The sequence below is a fragment of the Triturus cristatus genome, chromosome 4_1 (assembly GCF_964204655.1).
Source record: "Triturus cristatus chromosome 4_1, aTriCri1.1, whole genome shotgun sequence".
NCBI lineage: Eukaryota > Metazoa > Chordata > Amphibia > Caudata > Salamandridae > Triturus > Triturus cristatus.
Window position 1 is genome coordinate 88889862 of NC_140585.1, and position 15299 is coordinate 88905160.

At 43.1% G+C, this 15299-nt stretch overlaps 1 protein-coding gene across 4 annotated transcripts in view; it reads left to right on the plus strand.

The window, feature by feature from the left end:
- Window positions 1-1765: 1765 nt before the first annotated feature.
- LOC146839624 (membrane-spanning 4-domains subfamily A member 4A-like) overlaps window positions 1766-15299 on the plus strand; it is a 132984-nt gene continuing 119450 nt past the window's right edge. For 2 of the 4 annotated variants that reach the window (XM_085651706.1, XM_085651707.1), the window contains exon 1: window positions 1795-1876. The gene's annotated coding sequence lies outside the window, so the exon portion shown is untranslated. Of the gene's footprint in view, window positions 1877-15299 lie in introns of all 4 variants that reach the window. The other 2 variants (XM_085651703.1, XM_085651702.1) reach the window with 2 other exon arrangements.

Consider the following 15299-nt stretch of genomic DNA (forward strand, 5'->3'; position numbering starts at 1 on the left):
ATCAGTACCTTTCTGTTATATAAGTACCACATCTTTGCTGGGCAAAGCAGAGGAGAAAAACGGGACACTGAAGTCCCTGCAAGTATACGCTATAGCACACGTAGGTCTGACATCCCTAGCGGGTTGTCCAACTCAAGACCAAGACGGGGTCATTCATTCTCTAGCATCAGGTAATGGGTTTGTTCTTGCCTAGGGGGAATCTTGGCTGTGCACATACATACATGCTAGGTACACTTAGTTACATCTAGTTAGGGTTTGCATCCTGGGAGTACTCATGATTACTGCCATGTAGCTATATGCCTGCATATATTCACTGTTTGAGCACCATGGTAGAATTCCACTTTTTATTTACTCTGTTGGTGCTTGTACTCATATATATATGTTTCTGTCTAATGGTTGTTGCAGCACACTTATTTTATACTAAAATGATGCTGGTTCAATAAATGCTTATTGAAAACGTCCCCATCGTTTATTTCTGTGTATCTCTCTGAGACAAAGTGAGCACAAGTGACTGAAAAACATGTACTGTACTATTTCAACGATCCCTGAGGGGTCAGGTTTGTCATGTTCAATAGTTGCCACAAGCTATTTGCTCCTTCGTAAGAATGGCACATAGTGGCACTGTGAGCCAGCTGGCCCACAGGCGAACATATTCTGTAGGGGTGTCTGCAATCAGTCTGGACACCAATCCCATAGTTTATGTTGTCTAAATGCGCAGATCCTATATAGATTCATAGGAACTGCACGACAGACTGTTCTCATGGGGAGCAGGGTCAAGACTGATTTGCATATGGCTGAGTCTAAACTGGAATGGCATGGGAGCAAAAAACTGATGGATTCAGGCCCATATCTATGTACTGGTGTGAATGTCTGACAATGTTCAGCATTCTGTCCATCAATTGTTCTTTTTTCATTTGTCACCCCGAGTGGGACAGGTATGCCCAGATGTGGGTCCCGTGCTCTCCATGCCACTGGAGTCAAGCTATCCTGGCTGATGAGGGGTGAAATCCCGAAACCGGTCCTAGGATGCTTGTTTCTGGTCCAGGGAGGCCCTGGCCTGGCAGATCGGGCTGGACTGTTCCCATGGGGAACAGGGTCAAGACTGATTTGCATATGGCTGAGTCTAAGCCGGAATAGCATGGGGAGCAACAAAATGATGGATTTAGGCCCAGATCTCTCTACTGGGGTGAATGTCTGACATGTTCAGCATTCTGTCCATCCATTTTTGCATGATACATTAATTTTTGATAAATGATGTTGAGGCAAGCCTTCAAGGACCCTATCACCAGACAGGTCCCTACACCCTTTGAAGTTCTAGACAATATGTTTGGGAAAATGCACCTTGAAATGACAAAAATTACTTTGAAGAAATACCCCTTTAAATCCGCTCTGTCCCTGAACCATACATTTCTTCAGGAGGGCATGTTGGAGTGACTTTGCTCAAATTGATGTATCTCACAGATACTCATGGGCCTTGGACTGAATGAGGGCCCCATAAAGGATTGGGGGCCCCTAAAAGGCTGGAGTCCCGCTCTACGTCACAGTTCCTGTGTTATGTCACTGGCTTGCTCTTGTGCCTCATGATTCATTGGCGAGTAAACACCTCTGAAGTTCTGTAGAAATGACAACAGTGTTGCCAAGAGTGATAAAAGGTCATGAGTCTGCACACAATCAATAGCATTCATAGTCTCTCCCTATAATTAGCTAATTATTGCTCTGTATGGAGCAAAGGGGCAAAGGTACATCTTGCTTGTACCTCTGTTCCTTGTGAATGTTTATTTTTTTTGACACAAGTGTGGAGGGACAGAGAGCGGCAGCGTGAGTGGAGGGAAGGAGAACAAGCACCAAGGAGAAGTCTGCACAGCCAGGACAGAAGGTGAGCCCATCAGCCCCACCATAGCTGTTTTTTTTTTTATAAACAATTGTGTTTTTTAGGGAGCTTTGACTATTGACATATTTAATCAGCCACACATCATTTTATTGGTGTCTACTGAAAAATTGAATGAGCTGGAGTGGGGTATGGGGTGGCCTGCTGGGTTATGTTAGAAGCATTTGTATAGAGCACATTCTGCCATAGGTATGGTCTTGTGCCCCTCACTCTGTGACATCTAGGCATGGTAACACAAGGGATATATATACCAAGTGGCCTATTCTGACGTTCCCTCTGCCCCCGCAATGGAGAATGGCCCTGGGGTTCCTCTCAGTAGGAGTGATTCTTTAGATCTCCACCCTGAATCTACTCTGTCCGTAGTAGTCCTAGTGAATGTGCCCCTAATTGCTTCCAAAACTCATGAGGGTTTCTTTCAGTTCAAGAACAAGGTTTCCCACTGGTTGTCCAAGAAGGTGGGCGGAGGCCGATTTTCATACTCAGATAAACATGGACCGTAGAACAGGGCAGGTTGGATGGGGTCCTAAGTCAATTAGACAGGATTGCATAGTGGTAAATTTCAACAATAGGTGGGTTGCCGCCAGAATTCTGGCTTTCTCCCAGTGCCTAGGGGCTCGGGTAATGGGGTGTGTCCACAGGGGGTTTCCTACAAGCCAGGGTTGGGCCCTGTAAAAAGTTGCCCCCCCCCCCCAGGCCAGGGTACCACAGACCTTCCCAGTCACGCTCAGAAATTCTACCCGGGAGCAATTCAGAGGCAAATAGGTTCCGACATCCTGAGGCCCCTGCTGACCCCCTTCCGTCCCACGGTAGGTCCTTATGAGAAATCCTCATTCACTTCCCCATCTCTAATGGAATTGAAACTCTGAGCACCATGGAGGGGGTAGATTGAATACCTAGTATTGCATGTGGGGCTGGGGAGAAATTGATGGAAACAGAGGTGGAAGCGGTACATCAGATCCTCATATCTAGTGACTAGTTGGGGTTTCTATCATAGAACATAGTTTGGCTAGATACTAAGATTAGGGACCCAAATTGCCTACATTTTATTAAATCCTGCCAAGTCTTATTTTTTCAAGAAACATGGTCCCTCAATACCACCCCTTTTAAAGATAATTTTCTGCACTTCTGGTCAGCGATCCATTCTCCATCTGGGCAAGCCAAGGGCAGATTCTGCATTTTAATCTCTCTAGCATTAACTTGTGTGGCTACCAAGGTGGAGACAGAGTGCCCTTATGTAGGGGCCACCTTACTTACTTTTCTTGACAAGTCGCTTGCACTAATTGTTAATGTATACAACGCTAATGGTCGCTCCCCTTATTCTGAATCCAATATTAAGATTGGCTTGGTCATATAGACATTTAAAAACTCATTCTCATCATCCCCAGTGTCCATGCAGCTCCCACATATGTCAGCAGAGGAGCAGAATTTTTATTTATTTATCATCTTGATCTCAACGTCACTCTTTAATACCCTGGGAGACTACCAGATCAAATGGACAGGGTGGAGTGATTACAACCCTCTGACACTAGTGCTAAAATACCAGAGTCAGGCTTTTCCTCCCCCACTCCTTGCTTGCAACACTTGACCCCTAAGGACCAAGGTTGATGCTTAAGGTGCTCTAAAACTAACCCGGAGGAACGTTGTGGGACTCTTTTTAGCCAGTTTAGCCTAGAGGTTGAATGTTGTCTTGACCCAAATCTTTGTCCCAGTGTTCTTACTGCATTCTCAGCACTTTGCTCCAGGGTCATCTACCCTTGCTGCCCCCAGTCATAGCCCTCTTGCCTCTACTAGACCACGGTGGTTTAACAAGGTATGCTCGAAAGCCCATTGCGCATTGAAAACAGCTCTTAAGTGCTGCCTGAGAGTCTGGACAAAGATACAGAGTGCTAGATCAAACTATAAGATGGTGCTGAAAGAGAGGAAGGACTCCCTTAAAGTCGACATATGGGATCAGTTAGTCTGTGCTAGCATTTTGGAGAGCAATGGTGTTCTTCTTCATGATGCGGAAGATGCACACCTGTATCAACATAAATTTTTGAGGAGCATCGATAAGATCCATGGGGCTTTGCCTTAGTCTTTTCACACTAATCTGCTATATTTTATTGTCTCTGACACATGCAGTACCTGTGCCTCTTCTCTCTTTTATTTATGGTTTACGGTCTGTCTATCATATATTTTATCTGTTTGCTAATGAATTTGTATTTTTTTTTAGATTTTATTTGTTTTATATCTTTTATGGTTATTTATTTAACTGAATAAAGAGATTTTACTACTACTATTAATACCACAGAATATATATTCTATTATTTCATAGAACTTATAAATTGTTCATCCTCTATGTTTCTGATGCGAGATATTCTGAACATAACATGAGGTTCATATGCGGTGATTGCAGAAAAAATAATCTGGAAGGAGGTAAAGTAAAATATACCTGTCATGATGATGCCAAGCATGTGCAGATTATTGTGTGGTTGGCCTCATAAAGACCCTGAGCCCGAATGATGTATTTAGGGCCTTTAACCACTGGCATAGCCCTTGGCAGCGAGCAATAAGGCTATATTGTAGGTTGGGGAATCAGTGAGAAAAGGTGACAAGGACCCCTTTCCTTTTGAACCCTGAACCCAAGCCCAAGCCATGGGCGCAGGCCAATAACGAGGAGGAGCGCCTTAAGCAACTGGTGTGGCCCAAGAGAGAAGGGCTATAAGTCTTTTAGAATGTTCCACCCACATAAAAAGACAAACAAAGCTTGGAATGTTGGAATAGAAGACATATCTCAGCAACTCAAAGCTCTGAGTCACTTCATAGTCTTCAATGGAGTTTGTTCCGATGTTCTGATATAGCCGTAGCGGACTCTACCGGCCATTAAGACTTGCTTCAGCGTTAAAGTTGTGAGCCGAAGGCGAGGGCTTTTAACAAGGGAGCTGGCTTTTATTGGCCAGTAGAGCCCGCTCCGGAGGGCTCTAAGGCTATTAGAAAATTCTGGCCCTAGAGGGCAGAATGTTCTAATTTGTAAAACAAAGGCTTAAATCCCCTCTGGCTCTGTGAGGCCTTTGTTCACATGAACAGCTGTGAACAACCATTGGAATGTTTGAGTTCCGGGCTTCTATAGGCCCTTAGAAGCCCAGAGCACTTCATTGTTATTAATTGAGCTACATACCAATGTCCTAATACACATTTAAAACTCAAAAAGAAGAGACCAAAGGACTATTTATTAGGAGAGTGTTTAAAGCACAACACGAAATTGAACGATAGTGCTGAGAATTGATTTTTTTAAATAATGTAAATAACTATTGTTACTGTTAAAAGGCCATCAGCCTCAGAACATGCGTGTGAGTGGCTTTGAACTACACGACAGCAAAAAAATATCTGAGGTTGTGAAATCCTTAAATTATCTGCTGTTGCTGAAAACAATTGCCTCCTTCATGATGACAGGCCACGGCACCTAGGAGCCTTTAACTCTTGCTGCCCGCACCACGTCAAATCCATGAACATTGGCCTGCTTGTGTATGCCATCAGCAGGTGATAAGTCAGTCAAAGCCATCTGCAGGCTGCACAGATGGAAGATTACCACTTGTTAAAAATTGTGTTTATGGATGGCTAAGGTATCCACCCAGGCCAGGCGGAACCTACCACTCTAGTCAGCGCAAGCTAGGTGCACAACTGAGATAACCGGTGCTTGGTGCATCAGGCGGGCTCATTCAAAGAGGCAATGTGTAAAGTATTTGTGCAACACACTCACACAGTAACACAAGGAATACAACACAAAAATACTCCACAAAGGTTTGTAAAAATGTCTTAATACATTGTAACCCACGTACGATCACACTGAGATAATTCAATTTACACTTTCCTGGTTATTGCAGTAAAATCACAGTGCTATAGATACATCCGTTTCATTTAGGTTCCTTATGGTAAAACTAAAACAAACAAAAATTAATGTTCTTACGGTGAGGAGTACCAGCATAGGACTCCCCCAATACCTCAAAGAAGAGGTCTCTAATTGGTACCTCAAAACCAGAAGGCTTTTAATTAACACCCCAGCCGCTCGCAATGTCGCAAAGGCCGGCTTGTAGAGACCTAACAGGTCTCAGAAAATCATTGTACCTTCCTTCTGCAAGTCGCACTGGGATTCTTCGTTGATGTAGGCGGGGCACAAGGCTGCCCGGCAACGCTCTGTGTCAGGAATGCGAAGATGCAGGCGAGTCTTGTGTCATCAATGCAACGCGTGCCAAGGGGCTGTGGGTTGTGCTGAAGTGTCAACATGGGGGGCTGTGGCGTCTCATGTAGAAGCAAGGCACTTGGGCTTTCACAGAGTGTGACGCTCGATCTCGTCCCAAATACAGGTAGGCTGCGCTGGAAGGGCTTCCCTTGGTGCTGCGGCGTCTGAGTCAACAGCAATGTGCATACTCTTCATACAAGGCGGGCTGATGATCAGACACGCACTGATCATTGTCAAAAGTTCAGCGGTCAGACTCACAAGTGTCAGAGTCCCATGGCAGCAGTACCCAGATAAAGTATTTGATGGTCCTGAGACTTCAAGGCAGGTAGCAAAGTGACGGTCCCTCCAGCAGCACAGCAATAAGCAAGCAGCAGGTCAACACAGCAGAGCTGAATACCAGCCCCTCCTAGCAGCACAGCAGTCCTTCTGGCAATGTGCAGATATAGAACGAGCTGTGTTTGGTTGCAGGCCCACAAATTGTCTGATTTCAGTGGGTCAGAGACCCAGTACTTTAACCCAAAAGTGCCTTTAATATAGGGGGTGACTTCAGAAGAACACTCTGAAGTGAACAAGGATCTCTTTCAACCCAGTCCTGTCTGCCAGGGTAACCCTGGGGGTTAAATCCGTGCTGTGTGTTTGGACAGGACATTATCTATTAAAGTGTGCCAGCCCCTTTCACTCCTCTCTGCCCAGGAAGACCTACCAGAATGCAGATGAATACAGGAGAGTGCTCAGAATGCAGATGAGCCTCACCTTCATATGCCTGTGCTTGTCTAGAAGGAATACACAAAGTGTAGTTGTCACCTGACCCCGATGTGTATTGGAGACAGGCTGTCTGTCACAAAGAGAAATACGTACACAGAAATGTCCACTTTCTAAAAGTCAGACTGAAGCACGTTCTGGGTGAGAGCGTGTCGCTCGAATTGCACTCCGATATAGAAATCAATCATTCAATAGTAAATGCGAAGGTTTGAAGTTTTATTCATGTAAGTAGTTCGAGTGAACGTTCTTCAATTTCAAAACATTCCAAGGTCATAAACGAGTGTATTTCATTTCATATACTCGTTATAGCCCAAGGTGCCCAATGCATTTCGGGCCGGTGTGGCCCTTCGTCAGGGGCAGCACTGAAACAAGAGGATACAGGGAAACAGCCTTAGTCTAAACATATCTAAATTATTCATGCTAGTACAATTCACGGGGAACATTACATGTAAAAGTGAAGAAACCTTTATATGCCAGTGTATGTAAACATTATTTGAAAATTAAACTGAGTGGTGTTAAATTCAAAGAGGTGAAAAAGTGAAAAACCGAAAGAAACCGAATACTTCGTGTGTAGTGGCATTTCGTGAATATCAACGAAAAGAATCCAAAATGTGCATCAGGAATAAATAACCCGAAAAAACTGCTAAACAAGAAAAGTCCGAGGTGAACACCAAAGTAAGTTCGGAGGACAGAAAGTCCGTGAGAGGTACCGGATGGAGTATAGAGCACTTACGTGTTTAAGAATAATCGAGCCGGTGAAAAGCTGTAGAATCACTGACTTACAGCGTATCCGGAAGTGTATCTCGTACTAAGACGTGGTAAATTTGAGTGTGTCCGATAATCGCAGTAGCGAATCGGAAGAAGCTTGAAGCCGTCAGCCAATAGTGTTAACTCTCCTAATGAAAGAAAAGCCAATCTGTGTATACGTAGGGGATGGAATGGGTACGTCATGTGATAATGCGAGCCAATCGCAATACAGTTAATAAAAGCAAAATGTAAAACGTGCGCTTGTGAATGTTAGGTGTGAATACGGGAAGTAAGAAAAACTGATAAAAGGAGCGATGAAAGAACTACAGAGAAAAAAGACTTGTAGTTCGAATGGTGAGTCAGTATGGGGTAACGAAGTTATACGTACAGGAAAGTAAATGTGTAAACAGGCACAGCGATCGGAAAAAGCCGGCGGGAGAAAATAATCGTGATACAATTGGTGAAAGTCAAATAGACAGTGGTGTGCGTCCTGAAAGGTATAAAAAATGTAAGCATTGCCAAGATGTGTAAATAGTGTAGAAACACCACAGTGTATCCATATGTATTAACAGTTACATGTAGAGAAATTATTTCCGAGGTAGCGAAAGTGGGTATAATGAAAACAAAAAAGTGTAAATACAGCAAAACAAGTGGAATGAAATTATACAACAGTCGTATCATCTACAGGTGGAGTTTTTCTGGGACATCAAGGTACATAAAGTTACAAGATCCCTGGTCTATGGGGATGAAACCCATGAAAAAGTCACAATAAAACTGTGAGAACATGTCAGCAAAGTTGTTATAGAATCAGTGGATTACGTTACAGAAAACAGCCAAGATCATAACGTTCGTTGAGCCCTTTCGGGTGAATCGAGTCCAGTTTGTTGATCCAAAATGCTTCTCGTTGTAGTAAAAATTGGGTATTATTGCGTCCTTTGATAAATGGAACTTGTTCTAAAATCAGAAAACGTAGTTGGCAGATATTATGTTGAAAAAGATGAAAGTGGTTGGCAATTGGAGATTTCATCTGTAGGGTACGTATGTTGCTCTTATGTTCATTGAGTCTAATACGTATTTTTCTCTCTGTTTTCCCAACATAAACCAGTCCGCAAGGACATTTAAGCATGTAAATCACATTTTGTGTGTTGCAAGTGGCTGTGACCATCAATTTGATTGGGTAACCCTTGTTTAGGATGTGGAATGTTGTTACCTTTGATAATTGAGTTACAATTGCCACAGTTGAAGCAAGGAATGGTTCCCTTAAAATCCGTACTGGTATGGATGTCCGAGGTAGACAGAATCTGTTTGAGGTTGCGTGACCTTTGATAAGTGTATCTAGGCTGTGAATCAAAGATGTGTTTGAAGTCCGTTTCATTACTAAGTGTCGGCCAATATCTTAAAATGATTTTTTTGATTTGGTTACTTTTTGTGGAAAATTTTGAGACAAATACAGTTCTGGATTCAAGCTTTGTTGGGGATTTTGGTTGAAGCAGTTTCTGTCGTGTTGGTTTGTCTGCTTTGGTAATTGCATTTTCCAAGATGGTCAATGGATAATTGCGTTTTCTAAATTTCTCAATGCATTCAACTTTGCTGGATTCATACAGATCATCTGTGCTTGCAATTCTTTTTAATCTTAGAAGTTGGGAATAAGGTAAATGTTTTTTAAGGGAAGGTTGGTGAAAACTGTCATAGTGCAATAAATTGTTACGATCAGTCGGTTTGGTATAGACTTGTGTGCTCAGATGGTCGCCTTTGTTGATAACAAGAGTATCCAGGAATGTTATGGAATCATTACTTATAGAATGAGTGAATTCAATTCGATGGTCAATTGAGTTTAGTTTTTCTATAAGTTGTTGTAGAAGATTGACTGAGCCTTTCCAGATGATAAAAATATCATCTATGTATCTTTTGTATAGGATCAAGTTGTCCATCCAGTCTTGTTCTGTCAAAATGTTGTCGAGTTCGAAACGATGCATATATAGATTGGCATATATGTTGGCGCAGCGCAGTTACCCATAGAGGTACCGGAGCATTGAATGTAGTATGTTCCAGACCATTCAAAGTAGCTGTGGTAAAGTGTAAAATGAAAGAGTTCCATAAGGAAAATTTTCAAGTTGTTGGGTTTGTCAGTCAGTAGTATAAAAGATTAAATCGCCTCGATTCCTTTATCATGGGGAATCGATGTATATAATGCCTTAACATCAATGGTACACAATATGGTTTCTGGGGTAATTTGATTTTGTATTGATTCTAAGATATTGAGAAAGTTGGTGGTGTCTTTGATGTAGGTTGACATGGATTGTACAAGCGGCTGTAAATGTTTGTCTAAGTATCTTCCCACAGGTTCATGAATTGAGTTGACAGTAGAGACTATGGGTCTGAATGGAGGTTTGGTGGCGTGTTTATGGATTTTCGGTAACATGTATAATATATGGAGTTGACGGATCATCTTTGATTAAGTATTTTTTTTCATCGTCTTTGATGGTTCCATTATCATAGGCAGTGTTAATGATGATTTTAAGAATATCCGTGAATTCCTTAGTTGGATCTGAAGTTATTGGCATATATATCTCCAGGTTTTGTACATGTTCGTTGACATTTTCTTGATAAAAGGTAGACTCCATTATTACTAGGGCGCCCCCTTTGTCTGCTTCTCTGAAGGTTATTTCAGGTCTATTTGCTAGTTGTTTCAGTGTGTCTTGTTCTTTTTGTGTAATGTTGTTAAAGATGCTTTTGGTATGATAGGTGATGTTTTTGAGATCTTTTTTGACGATTGTTTCAAAAGCGTCAAGTACTTTGTGGCTCATAGGAGCCATAAATGTACTTTTAGTACGTAAACCTAGTAAAGTAATGTCACGTGGGACGTCCGGCGTACTCATGATGTTGTGGAAAAAATGTTTCAATCTCAAGGATCTCATAAATTTGAAAAAACTGACTTCTGTTTCAAACTGATTGGAGTGATACGTGGGTACGAATGAAGTTCCTTTTTGTAAAGTTTGTATTTGAAATTGTGTGAAATTGTAACTGGAAATATTTATCACGAGGTTTTCTGAATGCGTGTACTTTTTGCAACCGTTTTCGACGTTGCTTTTCCTCCTGGTGGCTTTGTGCCTCATCCTAAAAAATGCTGTCTGTTGTCACTGGTTGAAGGCTCTTCACTGGCTGATTGTAATGTATCTGCTGATTCAGAAGGTACCGTGGTTGTTTTGGTAAGTGAAATATTGGGTGGTCTAATATTGGTGGAAGAATCTTCAGAGGATGTTGCGTCTGAATCGAAGGTACGGTCCGTTTGTTTCCGTTGTTGTCTTCTACTGGCATACACTTCGGCCCAGGTATAGACTTCTCCAAGTTTATAGTCCACTGTATCACGTTTGAATTTTCTGGTTTTTCTTTCGTTGATCTCTTTTGTATATGCGTCAAGTTGTTTATTAAGATCAGCTAGTGTGGTGTTCCAATCGGTATCTGATAATTTTGTAGAAATGTCTTGGCGTAAGTCATCTATTTCTTTATTCAATTCCTCCAAGAGTTTAGATAATTCCTCAACAATCAATAAAATCAAATCTAGTGAGCATTTGTTGAAAATGGCCTCCCAACGTAATGTAAATCGTGGATTGTTCTTGCATAAAGTTGATTTTAAGGCGATTCGAAGACCTCTTGGGATACGTTGGATCTTATGATACCTGATGAGAGTGTTGGCATGTAATCATTGATTTATGGCCCTCTTTGAAGTGTACAATAGTTGTTTTATGTTAGATTGAATGGAAGTCATGCTGGAGCTGGTTCCTGTAGAGTCCTCAAAAAGTGCATATATTCGTTGAGTTTCTTCAGGTGTATACATGAAAGTCTCAGTTCTGCTTTCTTTGTTAATTTCAATGTCATCCATTGGTCGTGTGGTGCGCGATCTCTTTTGCTCAGGAAAGGGTAGTCTCACAAAAGATATACAGAGGAAGCGCACTCGTGTAAATCAAAGAAGGTAATCAAAAGAACGAGAAAGAGTATGGGCTGGCTACATGGACCATTTAGGCCCGCTGAACAAAGTGGAGAGTTGCAAGGGTCCGCATCGAGGATGCATTGTGCAGCCAAAGCCATGCGTCGGTTCTGAGTTGAAGCGAGGCTGCAGTGCGAGGTTGTGAATCGTCATCGGGGATCCCATCAAAATGAGCTTGTGATGCGAAGTCAGGGTTCAAGGATGTGTCACATAGTCGGGGTGATGGAATGGTTCTGGGTAGCTGTGAGGCTACAATGCGGAATCTGGCATTGTCATTGAGACTGCTGTAGACATGGGATGCGTGGGCCTGCGAACGGATGCTTTATGCAGCAGCGGTTCCGATGAGGCGACAGGCTGCAATGCAATGTGGGTCTATGCAACAGAGACGATCAATGCCACTCAGGGTTGCTCTGAGCAGCAGAAGAGATGCATCAGTTCCTCTGGATCCACAGAGGCTTGCAGAGCACCTTATGCCCACTTCCAGGGATCCAGGACTGGGGAGGCACCACTCAGCAGGGTAGACTCACAGATGGCAGAGTCCAGGTGCTGGGGTTGAGGTTGTTGATGGCTTCTGCCGCTTAGGCTCAAATCAGGAGGCCAGCCAACCATCCCTTGGAGTCACTCTGGGGTCCTGAGTTCAACAGATGCAGGTCTAGTCCTTCTCACCCAGTCAAGAGGGCAGCATGTCAGCACAGCAGGGCAGCAGTCATTCAAACAGCAGTCCAGCAGAGTGGTAGACCTTTCCGCAGCAGAGCAGTCCTTCTTCCTGGAAAAGTATCCACAGATCCAGAAGTGTACTGAAGAGTTGGTTCCTGAGGTGCAATACTTATACCCAGTTCTACCTTTGAAGTGGAATAAGCATCTAAACGTTCTCCTTTGAAATGCACAGGTGCCCTGCCTACCTGGTCCTGGCTTCAGATTAATTACAGGGGGCTGCTTCCCTTTATGTGAAGCAAAACCAAAGGTGATGATGGATGGAATGTTGAACATTGCAAGCACTCACCCCCAGTCAACTGATCTGGGTTTAATCCATCATCATTCTTTAGCTCACTCCACCCCCCCCAGTTCAGACATGGCCAAATGCAAATCAGTTTGACCCTGTGCCTCATGGGAACAGTCCAGCCCAAACTGCCAAGCCATATCTTGCCTGGACCGGAAGCAAGCATCCTGAGACCGGTTTCTGGCTAATCAACCGTCATCAGCCAGGCTAGCTTGAATCCAGTGGCAAAGTGAGTAAGGGACCCACGTCTGGGCATACCCTGCCAACTTAGGGCAAACAAAGCAAAACCAAAGAGGATGATGGACGGAGTGTTGGCCATTGCAAGCACTCACCCCCAGTCAACTGATCTGGGTTTAATCCATCATCATTCTTTAGCTCACTCCACCACCCCAGTTCAGACATGACCAAATGCAAATCAGTCTGGCCCTGTGCCTCATGGGAACAGTCCAGCCCGACCTGCCAAGCCATATCTTCCCTGGACCGGAAACAAGCATCCTGGGACAGGTTTCTGGCTAATCAGCCATCATCAGCCAGGCTAGCTTGAATCCACTGGCAAAGTGAGCAAGGGACCCACGTCTGGGCATACCCTGCCAACTTAGGGCGAATAAAGCAAAACCGAAGGGGATGATGGACGGAGTGTTGAACATTGCAAGCACTCACCCACAGTCAACTGATCATCATTCTTTAGCTAACTCCGTCACACCAGTTCAGACATGGTCAAATGCAAATCAGTCTGACCCTGTGCCTCATGGGAACAGTCCAGCTGGAATGGCATGGTGAGCAAAAAAACACGAATTTAGGCCCAGATCTCTGTACTGGAGTGAATGCATGACATTGTTTTGCATTCTGCCCATCAACTGTTGTTTTTACCCTTTATGTGAAAGCAGGAAGAAGACAATTCAAGTGTAAGAAGGGCTTTGCCCGGCTCCTCCGTCCCATCTTGCCAGTGATAGCTCATCCAGGCACATCTAAGCTCTGTGTGTGTGCGGCTGTCTGGGAAGAATACACAGAGCCCAAATGTTAGCTACACCCTGTCATGTGAACCAGAGAAGGCACCAAATCGGTTAGGCAGGAAAATGACAACATTTAATAAAAGTGGCATTTTCAAAATTGTATTTTAAAATCCAACTTTAGCATAAGAGAGGATTTTTCATTACAATTTCAAAGACACCAAACATGATACCTGTTCCTATTTTGAAGTTACAGCTTATTAAATGTAATAATGAAACTCCAATGTTATCCTATGAGAGAGGTAGGCCTTGCAGTAGCAAAAAACCAAGTGGTTTTTTTTCCCAACCGGTACATGCAAAACTTAAATGTACAAGTACAACTTTTAAAATACACTGCCCCTTCCCTCGTGGCTGTCCGGGGCTACCCTAGGGGTGACTTATGTGTATTAAAGAGGAGGGTTTGGGCATTGCAATGGGTTAGTGTTGCCAGGTTGAAATGGCAGTTTACAACTACATCCACAGGCTGTAGTGGTAGGTCTGAGAAATGTATAAGGGACTACTAAAGTGGGTGTCACAATAAGTGCTGTAGGCTCACTTGTAGGATTTAATTTACAGACCCTGGGCACATGTAGCACCACTTTACTAGGGAATTAATGTTTGTAAGTAGTAAGAACATGCACTTCAGCACTGGTTAGCAGTAGTAAACTGTGCAGAGTCCAAGTTTGGGCCATAGAAAACTTCAAATAAAAGATGCAAAAGTACTGTTGGCCAGCATGTTTTTGCACTCTATGCTCAGTGAATGGCTGGACACCTTTACTGCATGGATCACTCTTGTGTCTCTGGGATCAAAGTCACCCAAAGAACAATTGAGCAAGCTGCCAGGAGCCAACAGTCATAAAGAGGGCGACAAGAGAAGAATTCAGCACTGTGTGAAAAATTTCAACATTTGATTTCATTATTTAATTTGCCAAATAAATGCCATGAGTTACAGGAAAGTGGTGTGGACAAACAGTATGCCCATTCGAAGATGGCGCTCCGAGGTTCACAATCCAAGATGAACTACAGCCCTTTTGTGATGTCAGATCCGGTTTGGATCACTTATAATGAGGCATTTCCAAGTGAAGTGCGATGTGCCGCTTTTTTTTCCCCGTGTAAACCTGGTAAATATTTTTCAAAATGTTATATGGTTCACAATTTACTCCGAGGTTCCAAAAATTAAACCGAGAGAAAAAAAGTTGTTACAGCAGGATTTGAACAATGTGTTCAGCAAAAAATGACTGGGAGAATTTACTGCAAAAAAGTTTTCTATTTTGCAAAACGCTGAATGCGAAATTTAAATTTTAGTCACCTTTCAAAACAGAAACACCTTTAGATGCGCGTGTACTGGCCCAAACCCAGCCGCTCTTATTTCTCGCGGTGCAAGGTCTGCAATTAAGTAATAAATATTAAAATAATATGCTGAAAATGTGAGTCATGTTTACATGGCAACAAAGAGCTGATTTCGAAGCTAATTTATTACATGCCAAAGTGCGCAAGGTGAGGCGCGCGCCAAGCCTTTTCCGGTCGTGATGGGTATTTACCAGACATTAAGGGTTAGGGAAATTGATCTATGTAACGTGTTAACCAACACGTCGACGTATTTCCTGAGTTTGTGAATATTTCATAATTAATTGTCGGTTTCTCCTTGGGAATTGCTGGCCTGCGGAATCTCTGTCAGGATGCATCTCCACCAGGCCGAACGCCAT